Below are 11,920 nucleotides of genomic sequence, written 5' to 3'. Positions count from 1 at the left end.
ATATATATATATCAGATATATAGATATATATATATATAATATATATATAGATATATAAGAGAGGGAGAAGAGAGAGAGAGGAAGAGAGAGAGATATAATATATCTATATAGATATATATATATCAAATATATATAATATATATAATATATAATAATATATTAAATATATATAAGATAATATAGTCATATATATATATATATATATATATATATATAGTATATATATATATATACTATATATATAGATATATATAGATATATAGAGTATATATATATATATATATAGAGATATATATATAGTATAATTTATATATATAATATATATAGTATATATAGATATATATATATATATATATATATATATCTAGATATATGATATATAATATATATGATAGAGATATATAGATATAGATACTATATATATATATATATATATATATCAATATATTTATATATATATATATATATATTAGATATATATATATATATAGATTACATATTAATACTATAACATATATATTATTATAATAATATTTATATATATATACTATATTTATATTATTAGATATATATATCCTATATATATATATATATATATATATATATATATATTATACTATATATATATATATATTGGTATATTATCTATATATATATATATAAAAATATATATACACACACATATATATATATATATATATATATATATCTTATATACATATATATATATATATATATATATATTTATTTATCATTCTTCTCTCTTCTTCTTCTTCTTCTTCTTCTTCTTCTTTATCACTTACACATTTGTTCTGTGCATTGATATAACTATCAAGACCTCACTGAAATTGGATGGTATTAAGCGGAGATATTTATTTTAAAAAAAAATTTTACAAGCTTTCCTGGACTAACAGTCCTCATTGTTAAGTAGGGTGGAATGAGCGGACATGCTTTTGATTAAGCTGGCCTTATGGCAGCTCAGGCTCTTGCTCTTAGAGCAGCCCGTAGGGTACCGGTCTCGTAGTCCAGCTGTATTGATATCAGTGTGGGGGAGAGAATTAAAGTTCTTATTCATTTTATTACCCTCCTCCTGTATGGTCCTGCCTTTGTGACCTTGACCTTTCTGATATCGATCGAGGTGCTCATAATCTGTGTGGTATCTGTGTGGTTTCTTGTTTCTTTTCTATTGTAGAGTGTGCATTTTCTTAGTACTCTGTCTTTAAATCTGTTTCCAGTGTTCCCTGCCATTGCATTATTACGGTAAGTTATGAAGGCACTCTCTACAATCTGTCTGCCCATTTAGTTTTTGTTCCTGTAAGAAAAAAATGTTATTTTCTCAATTTATTTTATGTTCTTTTTCCCAACAGTGCTTGGCGACTCCTGATGTCTGATTACAGTGCTTTATGTTTTGCATGTTTTGTTTGCTTCGTTCTTTGCATGATTCGCCGAAGTAACGCTCTTCACAATCTAGACAAACTGCCACATACAACCCCCGCCCCTTTTGACTCTTCCTTTTCGACCAAGTTTTATTTCCAGCTATTTTATTCCTTGCAGTGTTCTCGTAACTAAAAATCACTTTGAAATTATTTTAGCTTTCCGTTATTTGATGTAATGTTGTTGTTGTCCAGGTCTATGATTATTTTATTACCTTTAAAATGTTCCTTTTCTATCTTTTCCCTCTACCTAAAATATGTGCCCGTTCCAACAAATACTTAGGGTATCCTAATCTCCTAAAGCTCTCCCTCAGGTATTCCAGCTCTTCATCCAAGAATTTTGGAATTAAAATCCTATAATTCCTGATGGTCAACCCTGTCATTACTCCGATCTTAATTTCTTTCCTATGACTATAGAACAAATGTATGTATGAATTGGTGTGTATCTTCCTCCTATATACCTTAATTTTTAAACTTTTCCAGCTTCTCTTCTTCTATTATGAACTTGATTCGTTTATTTATTTTGTTCATGTTTTATAGGAACCTGTGTAGTTCTTCCCTTTCTCCCTTGTAAGTACTCAAGATGTCATCCACGCATCTTAACCATTTGATGATGTTTAAGTTCCCTTTATTTAATTTACCTACCTCTTCCATTTCAAACCATTCCATAAAAATGTTAGCAATACGTTCGAGTCTTTCCCTGATCTTTTTTAACCACTCAGTAATGCAACTGCTCTCTTAAGTGATTATTAACGTAAGGTTTATGATAGTGAAATCGAGTTTGAGTGCCTTACATAAATTTGCCTCGATCGCCGATCATGTGTGCATCACACCCTCGCTCATATAAAACTGCTATTCGTTACAGATGTGCTGATTGTGTTGCTGTGGAGGATGGAATCTTACCTCATGTTGCTCCGGGATTCTTCCCCATGCTTTCCGTCTCCATTGTACCACGGGCCCGGCCACCTCCGGTCACCTGTTCATCCATTACAAGATCTAGTTCTTTATTATTTACATTTTTGTTACGGGACCTTAACGTCCCCTTCAAACACATCATTTGCATTAATTGTGTATGTAAATATAATTCATTAAGCTAACCCTCAAAGTTTGTATTCCTCACTCTGAAATAGGCCCTCAGCCTTCTTTTATTCTTTAAGATTTTGTCCCTTCCTCATCAAGGTTTTCATACAATTAAGTAGGTTCCCTTATCCGTTACACACTCAATAAGGACAAAAACCTAAAAGTGGTGACCTTTCCCGAAAATCCTCTTAATTGGTTGGATTAGTGCAAGTATTTGCCAATGCAATTATCATCAATTAGCACTAAAATCCCCTTAAGAGCTCATGAAGAGAAAACCAGTTCTCACAATAGGTAAGGTGTTATTCTTTATCTTAGGTACTTAACTATTAGGAGTGAACACATTCTGAATGCTATAAGAGTTAGAGATAGGTTATTCCCGAGGCCACGTGCATGATAATTTAGCTATCAGAGAATAAAGAGTACTTAACCAATCGCCTTAGCTTTCACTGTTACTGCATATTAGCATATTCTTTCATATTAGGTGAGATTGGATATGTTATAAAAAAGGAAAAAGTGCCACATTTTCTTAGCCTGTTTAACTCGAGAAATTACTTGCCAGGAGCAAACAAGATTTAGCGTGGTATGTGAGAGGAATCCTGCGAACACCTCACGCCACTGCTCTCTCTCTCTCTCTCTCTCTCTCTCTCTCTCTCTCTCTCTCTCTCTCTCGTTGTGCTAGGCAGTAGGAAGAGTTTGTTTCTCTTATTATTATTTCCTTTCATGAGGATTACATCCAGGAGGATAATTCCAGCCTGCGAGGGCCTAGATAGAATTACAGTGGAAATCAGAACCACTAACATAATATAAATGCCGTATTATAAAATCATGTGAGAATAAAAGTTGAAATTACGACGCTCCTCAAACATAATATTATTCATGGTAACGATCAGTCAAGTGTAAGAATTCCATTTTTGTGTTTGTTTAAACAGGCCAGGTACTTTCATTCAGTCCTTCTTTCATTCATTTCCAAGGTCAGGAGACCTCACCCGATTGTAAACATAGCGTACTCTCATTCTGTTTGGTGACAGCTGACTCGAGTTGCTGCCGAGCTAATATTTCCCGTGAAAACTAAATCAGACTAGGATACGCTGATCAAACTGTATTCGTAATTTTCATAAGTAAATAAGGCTCCTCACCCTACGTGAAAAATATTACAGTAGCCAAGGGCTTGCATGTGTGCATTGCGCACAAACCAGTATATCCTTGTTCTTTGCGAATGCAATATTTAGTACTTATGTATTACTGAGTGCTTGACGCCAAACAGTCATAAAATTTGTCCTTTATAGAATAGTTTTCACTTGCTATTGAATTTTTTTATGACTTGAACACGGGTATTTTTGGTTAGTCTTTTGTGAGTCGTATCATCTTTCAGTAAGTCTTGCATACATGGTAGTCAACTTCATTTAAAATTACGATAATATTCAAATGATCAGTTTTTTTGTGATGTAGATTTGTATTGTCTTTTTAATGATCGGTCAAACTTTTCTTATAACGAGTAGAAAAGTTACTTTCATGACTAACATTGGCAGTTCCATAAACTATGCCTTTAATTATGTCAACGTGATTTTGAGGAAGATCACAATATTTGTCGAATTTACTTCGGGACGACACAATCGTTAAAGCAGAGGGTCTATTCGATATAAAGAAAGATAAACCATATCCAAGGGTACCCGTGGCATTTTCATTTATTTGTTTAATTGATAAGTGTACAACACAATCATGACGTGCATTATTAGTCCAATCCTTGTTCTCAATTAGTTTTTTTTTTTTTTTTTTTTTTTTTTCTTTTAGTTTTCTCTCCAGTTTCTTTGTTAGGGCATCTGTAGTCCTACGATTTTTTTTGTCTCAGCAAGTCCTTCCAAACAGCTGGGATAGAATTATTGACTGAGATCCTAGTTTTTAGTTCTAATTCCATGAAGCTTTTCTTCTCTTCTTGCTTGACGTCGTTTATGTGGTGTTAAATGTTAACATTATGGCACTGAATTCATAATACGAATTACAAAAAAAAAAAAATAAAAAAAAAAAAAAAAAAAAAAAAAAAAGATTAAATTATAAAAAAAAATTAATAGCACAGTAAAAAAAAAACGTCCTTAAAGATAAAAAAAATAGGTCAATTATCAGAATTATCAGGCAAATTTCCCTCGTTACCTTGCTTGTACGTATTAGTAAATACGCGCAAAGCAAACAATTTTATGCGGCTTATTATCAGTATCATAACAATGATAAATTAAACCAAAACCACTTTTTGTCCCACTGACAGATTCGTTAGTTTTGAGGTTTGTTCTCTTTTTCCTAAAGTTCCTATAGATTCTTTTTTTTGGAACATCTTAGTAAGGAACTAACCTATCACGAATTACCTCTACTTGTAAGTCACATTATTTCACTCACTAGGTTGTGCAATTGTGATTGTAAGTGTATATTCAATGGTGAATTTTATCAGAAAAATATTAAGTATGGCAATGGACAAACCTTTATCAACACTACTCTCAAACTTCTATTTGAAGTTCTTTGAAAAACGCTATTTAGCTAATATAATTTATATTCCTTTAAACTGGTATAGATATGTTGACGATATCCTAGGTATTTTGCAAACTGATATTGATGTAAATGATATACTTTATTTAGAAAAAAGACAATTACCCCCCTTTCTTAGATGTTTTTATACAAAGAGAACCAATTCAATACAGATTCATTATTTATAGGAATTCAACCAACTTAACTTATATCCATTTTCATTAACATCAAAATATGAATTTTTCTCTTCTATGTTTTTTCTTCTATGTTTTATTGCACATCTTCAGGACTCAATATTACAATCCAGAAATTGAATACTTAAGAAAAATAAGGACAAATATATGTTGTCCTTCGCATATATATTTGCTATAAAAAAGCCTGTTAGGTTTTATAGTAAAAGTGAAATAGAGAAAGAAAATTCTAAGTATATTCTTAGCTTGCCTTATTTAACGGGTTTGAAACTATAAAATCTTGCTTGAACCTCTTAATGTCAACCTTGTTCTTTCCTATAATAGTACACAAAAAGGAACGCTAATAAAAAAAATGCCCCTAGGCCTAGGGGAAGCAACAACATGATATATAAAATTCCATGTTTGGGTTGCCCCTCTTTTTACATCGAACAATCTAGCAAGGATTTACAAGTAAGAACTAAACAACATAAGTAATCTGTCAAACCTTGGCAAACATCCAATGCAATATTCATTTATTTAAGTGAAAACTCTCACAGGATAAAATGGACTGGGAGTTCAGTAATTACCAGATCAAAAGATTTCTTTTCACAAAATCTTTTAGAAACCACCATTATACAACTTACTTCCAATTGTAATTTGAACTTTAGCTCTGACTTGTATTATTTGGACTCTTCTATATGAAAATGTTTGAGAATGACCTTAAAGATAAAATCACCGACTTCACTACCTTATATATTTTTAACCAAAGGGGAATTTTTTTAGTCAATAAGAGATTTGTCAGCTCATGGGCGCGAACCAACTGGCAAGGCTATTAAATTATGTTTATAAAAGTCAACCTTAAGTCAATTTGCCACGAACACTTTCATGAATGAACAATACTTGAAAAATAAGTGATTATAAAACAAATATAAATGATAAGTAATAAATCTTTTAACACTTACATATAATTACTTTGGTATTAAGAATGCTTTTAAATGATATTAAAGGAACAAAATGTTAGGCTCCCCATTAGGGTAATAAATAGCATTATACAATAAGACCGATAACTGGAAAGATCAAGTTTTTATGGAAGGAAACATTCTGAAATGAATACACAAGTATATGGAAAAGTGAAATGTTAACAATAAAAAAAACACACACACACACGCAAAGAATATCGAAAGTTAATTTATGATAATATGTCGTAACCTGAGGAATTTTGGTCTTCCAAGAAGTACTTTAAAAGTTCCTGGAGGTGAACTTCGAAACAGCTTAGTGATATCTAATGTCCAAAGTTTGCTGCAGTTAAATTACCCGAGGGAGCTGTAACTACTATAGTTAGAATTGAATGAGAGACTTAACGGTTTCAACTGTTGAATGTTCTCCATAATAGTAGGCGTTATGAGCAAAGCTACTGGAATGTTAGCACTGAGCTGACGCCAAGAAATGTAGAAATCATGCAATAAAACGAATGGAAATGTCAGTCAGATTAACTCGATATACCGTTATCACATATAAACGCATTTCACATTAATGTGTCAATATCTATTACGACTGAAACATTCACCTCTGTTATCAGGCTTTTGCTGCCAGTAGTATGATATGCACTCTCCCACTCATTCTTGCCAAGACGTTCTTTGCATTCTTGTTTTCTATCTTCCTCCAAAGCCTCTTGAACTTATACAATTTTTACTTGTTAGAGTTTTTAGAGGATGAGAGGAAAAACGTGTGTTCCCTTTAATTGAACTTTTAAAACTGCGTATCAAAGACTGCAAGGTTACTTTTAATGGTAATTACATAATGAAGAGAAATTCGATATGGCCATTGGAAATCCTTTTTCCTCAATATTTAGTAATTTATATTTGGAGTTTATTGGGGGAAACTATTTACTGAACATTTTGCTAAGAGGTGTATTATGGGGTATGATACACTTTGTTCGTGGCTAGTAAAAAGCAACGTGAACAACTTTCTCAATAGATTAAATGCACTAGAATCCTCTTTAAAGTTCACCTTTTAGTACGAAGAAGAAGGAAAATTGCTATTTTTAGATCAGTTGATACACAAAATCATATTTTTTTCCTCAAGGTGCCCATAAATATCTTTGCTTATGTTTACTTTTACTCTAACCATTTATTTCAAAAACTGCTGTCCAGTTTCGTAAAACTTATCTAAGTGAGTTGTAAACATTCATGCACTTTTGGTAGGAAACATTTATAACATGGACGTAAAAAAATAATGTCGACTTCATTTATAAAATTAAATAGTTTGAATTTGAATTTTGATTTTCAGATGTTAGTTTGATGTCGTTTCTTCATTCACAAAATTGCCTGTAGTTTTATAAGGTATAAGTGTCAAGGATATTAAATTTTGTTTTATTGGTGGATTTTTTTTGTCTTTTCCTTTTACAAAAGTCAGGCATGGTTATCCTGTCCTTAGCAATATTTACATGGACATTTTCAAAAGTAAAATCGTACTAAGAATTTTCCCCCAAAAGGTTATATGGTTATGTATGTGGATGATATTTTCTATATTTGGCCAGTTCACGAGAATCTCAAGGAATTTCTGATTGAGCTAAGTAACTTAGTCCCTTATATAAAATGTACATTAGAAAATAAAAATTTTAATTTGAATTTTCTTGATGTAACTGTTTATATAGAAGATACAAGTTCACTTCTCAGTATTTCGAAAATTATATAACATTGCCCTTTTTGTCCATTATTATTCAATCACCTTAATTTTTTAATGCTAAGATTAAAATTATTTATGATATTGCCTTGAAGCATTAATACCCAAGGAATTCTGTAGATGTATCATGGAAAAAAAAGAAAAGAGCCAGGAAAACATATTATATAAACTAATAATACATTTGAATTTAGTACGCATAAATATTCTAAAATTACCATATGATGAGAGATTTCTAAAAATTCTTAGAATTTTAAAGCTTATGAACATAAATGTTGTTTTCAGGAATTTTAATATTAAGAGTTTGGTAATAAAAAATTAGCTGAATGGCGTTCCTGGCTACATACATATATGAAAATTCCCTGTAAAAAATTTGATCAAACATAATACAGGTAAAACGGAAAATCAATTTAACAGTGAATCAGACAGCGCATAATATTTCTGTGAGTTCTGGCCAAATATCGAATGTATTATTCGTACATGAAAGATGTAGATCATCCTATTAATTGGAGTCCCGTTTGAACGACAGAGCTGAAAGGAATATCATTGAATCTTGTTCTAATTGAAAAATGCTTGTTGATAAATATAAGCAACAAAATTCCTATTCAATTTTATACATGTTTTTGGAATTTGTATTGGCTACACTTCCATACCTCTTAAGGTTCAGTCTATGTCTTTAGTTGCTGACCGCGTGATCTGGTATTCTTGTACTTTTTGTTTACCTTGTAACCTTTTCAACTGTGTCTCATTTGTGCTCGAGGATCCGTGTATAAACACGTGAGAGCGTTTGTTACTGAACTTCTGCCTGTCCATTTTCCTGTGGTATTCGCTTATATACTGCAAGTCATGTGCACCTGCAGTGATTGACTAAACTCGCGCGCACACACACACACACACACACATACATATATATATATATATATATATATATATATATATATATATATATATATATATATTATATATATATATATATATATATATATATATATATATATATATATATATATATATATATATATATATATATATATATATATATATATGTGTGTGTGTGTGTGTGTGTGTGTATGTATATATATATATATATATATATATATATATATATATATATATATATATATATTATATATATATATATATATATAGTGTAGGTAAATCTATCGAAATCAATTGCTCGACAGTAAATTCCTCGAAAACAATTGCTCGAAAAATAATTATTCGGACTATCAGTTTCTCGAAAGCCAATATCTATTTTTGAAACGATCATTAGTATTCCAAACAATCAATACCAGGTCTGTTAACGGGCACTATTGACTGAATGTTAAATGTCATAATATATTTCTTTCCCAGTTTAAACCTTATGATTGTATTTTTTCATGTTTTATCTTTCCCGGATAAACCCTCAACATAGAATAAAAATATGTGAAGAGCGAAAAGGGGGAAAAAAAGTAATTATGTTTCGGACGGATATCTATTTATCAAGGACAAGTCTGACAACAAAAGAAGATATATTGGAAATGCGAGATGTGCAAGGAACTTAAATGTTGAGCTCGTGCTATCACTATCGATGATAATATGCACAAAACGAAGTATGACGAAGAATGTAATGTAGAAGAATATTTAAGAAGTGTTGCATATGATATTTCATTTTGATTGAGGAAGTTTTGGCAAAATCTACACTTTTATTTTTTACTTTTTTAACCTCTTTACTTATGAAAACTAAAACTTTTTATTTGCACAAATATTTTTAAACGTAGAAAATTACCTATGGTAATGAAAACGTGCCTGTCATTATTTTAAGTAAAATTGTTCAATAAACAAAATTGTAATCTTTGTTTTATTTTAACTACAATTTGCTCAATAACCGTCTATTACTGTTTTATCCGTTTTACTTAGGTAAACTAAAAAGATTTATTTGCTAAATTATTTTTTAAGTATTATTCTCGAAAGATATATATATATATATATATATATATATATATATATATATATATATATATATATATATATATATATACAGAGAGAGAGAGAGAGAGAGAGAGAGAGCCTATGACATTTTTCTACCCCAGCAGAAATATGTACAGTTGAGATGGGCTAATGGTTGGCAGGTAGAGAGCAATATACGGTGGTATAAAACGTGAGCAGTGTACTGTATTACTTATCCTCGATTATTTATGTGTGAATAGATAATGTTTTCCTCTTTAAAGGTAGTAACCAAAGTAACAGAATATGAAAGTGATGGTTTTCAATCTCACTAACAAATGAATATAGAATTAACTCCTGTTAAGGAAAACGTGAATTGTTTGGGCTTTATCTTACATATTCATCCCAATACTTGCTACGTCTCGGTGCATGAGGAGATGCATTAATCGCCAGCGAACCTTATCTAATTATTATGGCAAAAAACAAAGCGGTTGTCCTCTCATACCATTTCAGGATTAATCGTGAGATCAAAAGATGCAATGAAATATCTGAAGTTTCGCCAAAATGTGAGCGTCTCCCTCATAATGGCTTACGTAACGAGATTCAAGATTCGAGGATGTATGCCATTTTTCCCTCCTCATTCAGAATAAACTTCAAGAGAAGGCTGCCGTCTAATGGCTAAAATTTCCGATTGATTTTTTAATTTCCTTATATTCCTTTTGGAGTAACTTATCAACATGACAAACTCTTAATCAAAATGGGAAATAAATTAATAGACCTATTTCCCTCATAGTAGGCAATGTGTACATTGTGCCACTACATAGTTTCTGGTGTGCAAGCCGGAGGGAGTTGTGTAATCACACACACACACACATACAATACATAACATACATATATATATATATATATATATATATATATATATATATATATATATATATATATATATATACATATTATATATATATATATATATATATATATATATATATATATATATATATATATTATATATATATATATATATCTAAATCAGAATTCTTTTTCCATCAGTGTCTTGGAAATCTGTCCAGTTACAACTTCTCGAGGCTTGTTGTGCTGGGAAAAGGGTAAAAGAGGTTGTTTTTTGCATGCGCTAGTGCTTGGACCTTCCTCTACTACAATCATCCGACCATCCTCCAACCGTCGTTATGCCTCACACACAATTTCCGAAACTCATGAACAATTGTCTTTACTTTATTACAGTAAGAATCGAACCGTTCCAACGTCGAGTCTGTTATATAATCTGTCTGTGCAGCCTTCTCCGATGAGGAAATTAAGGTTGCATATACAGCATGAGAAGACCTGATGTCAGATTTCATTCTCCGGGAGCAATCTGCGGAAAGCTCTCTCAAGAAAATATCATAAGTGGCTAAGGACCTGTTCGATGAAAATCTACATCAAAGGGACGTGCTGACCTGACCCTGCCTGCAATGTACAAACACGGCAGCAAATGCCATTCAAGCGGCAAAGTTTCTCAAAAAAAAAGAAAAAAAAAATGTGGAAAATAATAACAATCGGTCACATGATCTGGGAAGCAATCAAAGGATTACATGAGTCACTGAAGATTTACAATAAGCCAACAGACTCCTTTGAAATTGGCATCTATTATTTCTTCCCTGCCTAACAACACGAAAGAAGCGGGTGTGCGACATGAAATCGAGATGACCGTACCCTCCCAAGTGGGAAACACCCTCTCTTCCACGGATGAAGCGCCCTCATCAGCTGTAGACTTATCAATAGGTTCTCAACCTCCTCTCCCTCCCCAGTGCCTCCGGTGGAAGAGAGTTCTTTCTCTCAGGTCAACATCAACAGCCCTCGTGAGGTCTTCCGACTCTACATCTCCCACTGCCCCATCCAGCGTGATGGACGATGATGATAAGAAGCATAATAGGATTGGTGGCTGGAAGACATAAGCCAGTAGAAAAAGAAAAGTCCGTCGATTGTCCATTGAACTAAATCCCAACAATCGTGTATCCCCTCGCCCGAAGTCTGAGAAGAGATGACACTTTGACTCACAATTTTTTAATCGTCGGAAAAGCTAGACCCCATGTAAGAGAGAGTTAAGTTTCTCAC

The sequence above is a fragment of the Macrobrachium nipponense genome, chromosome 36, assembly GCF_015104395.2.
Source record: "Macrobrachium nipponense isolate FS-2020 chromosome 36, ASM1510439v2, whole genome shotgun sequence".
NCBI lineage: Eukaryota > Metazoa > Arthropoda > Malacostraca > Decapoda > Palaemonidae > Macrobrachium > Macrobrachium nipponense.
The sequence above is the reverse complement of the archived record's forward strand: the minus strand, read 5'-3'. Positions refer to the sequence as shown.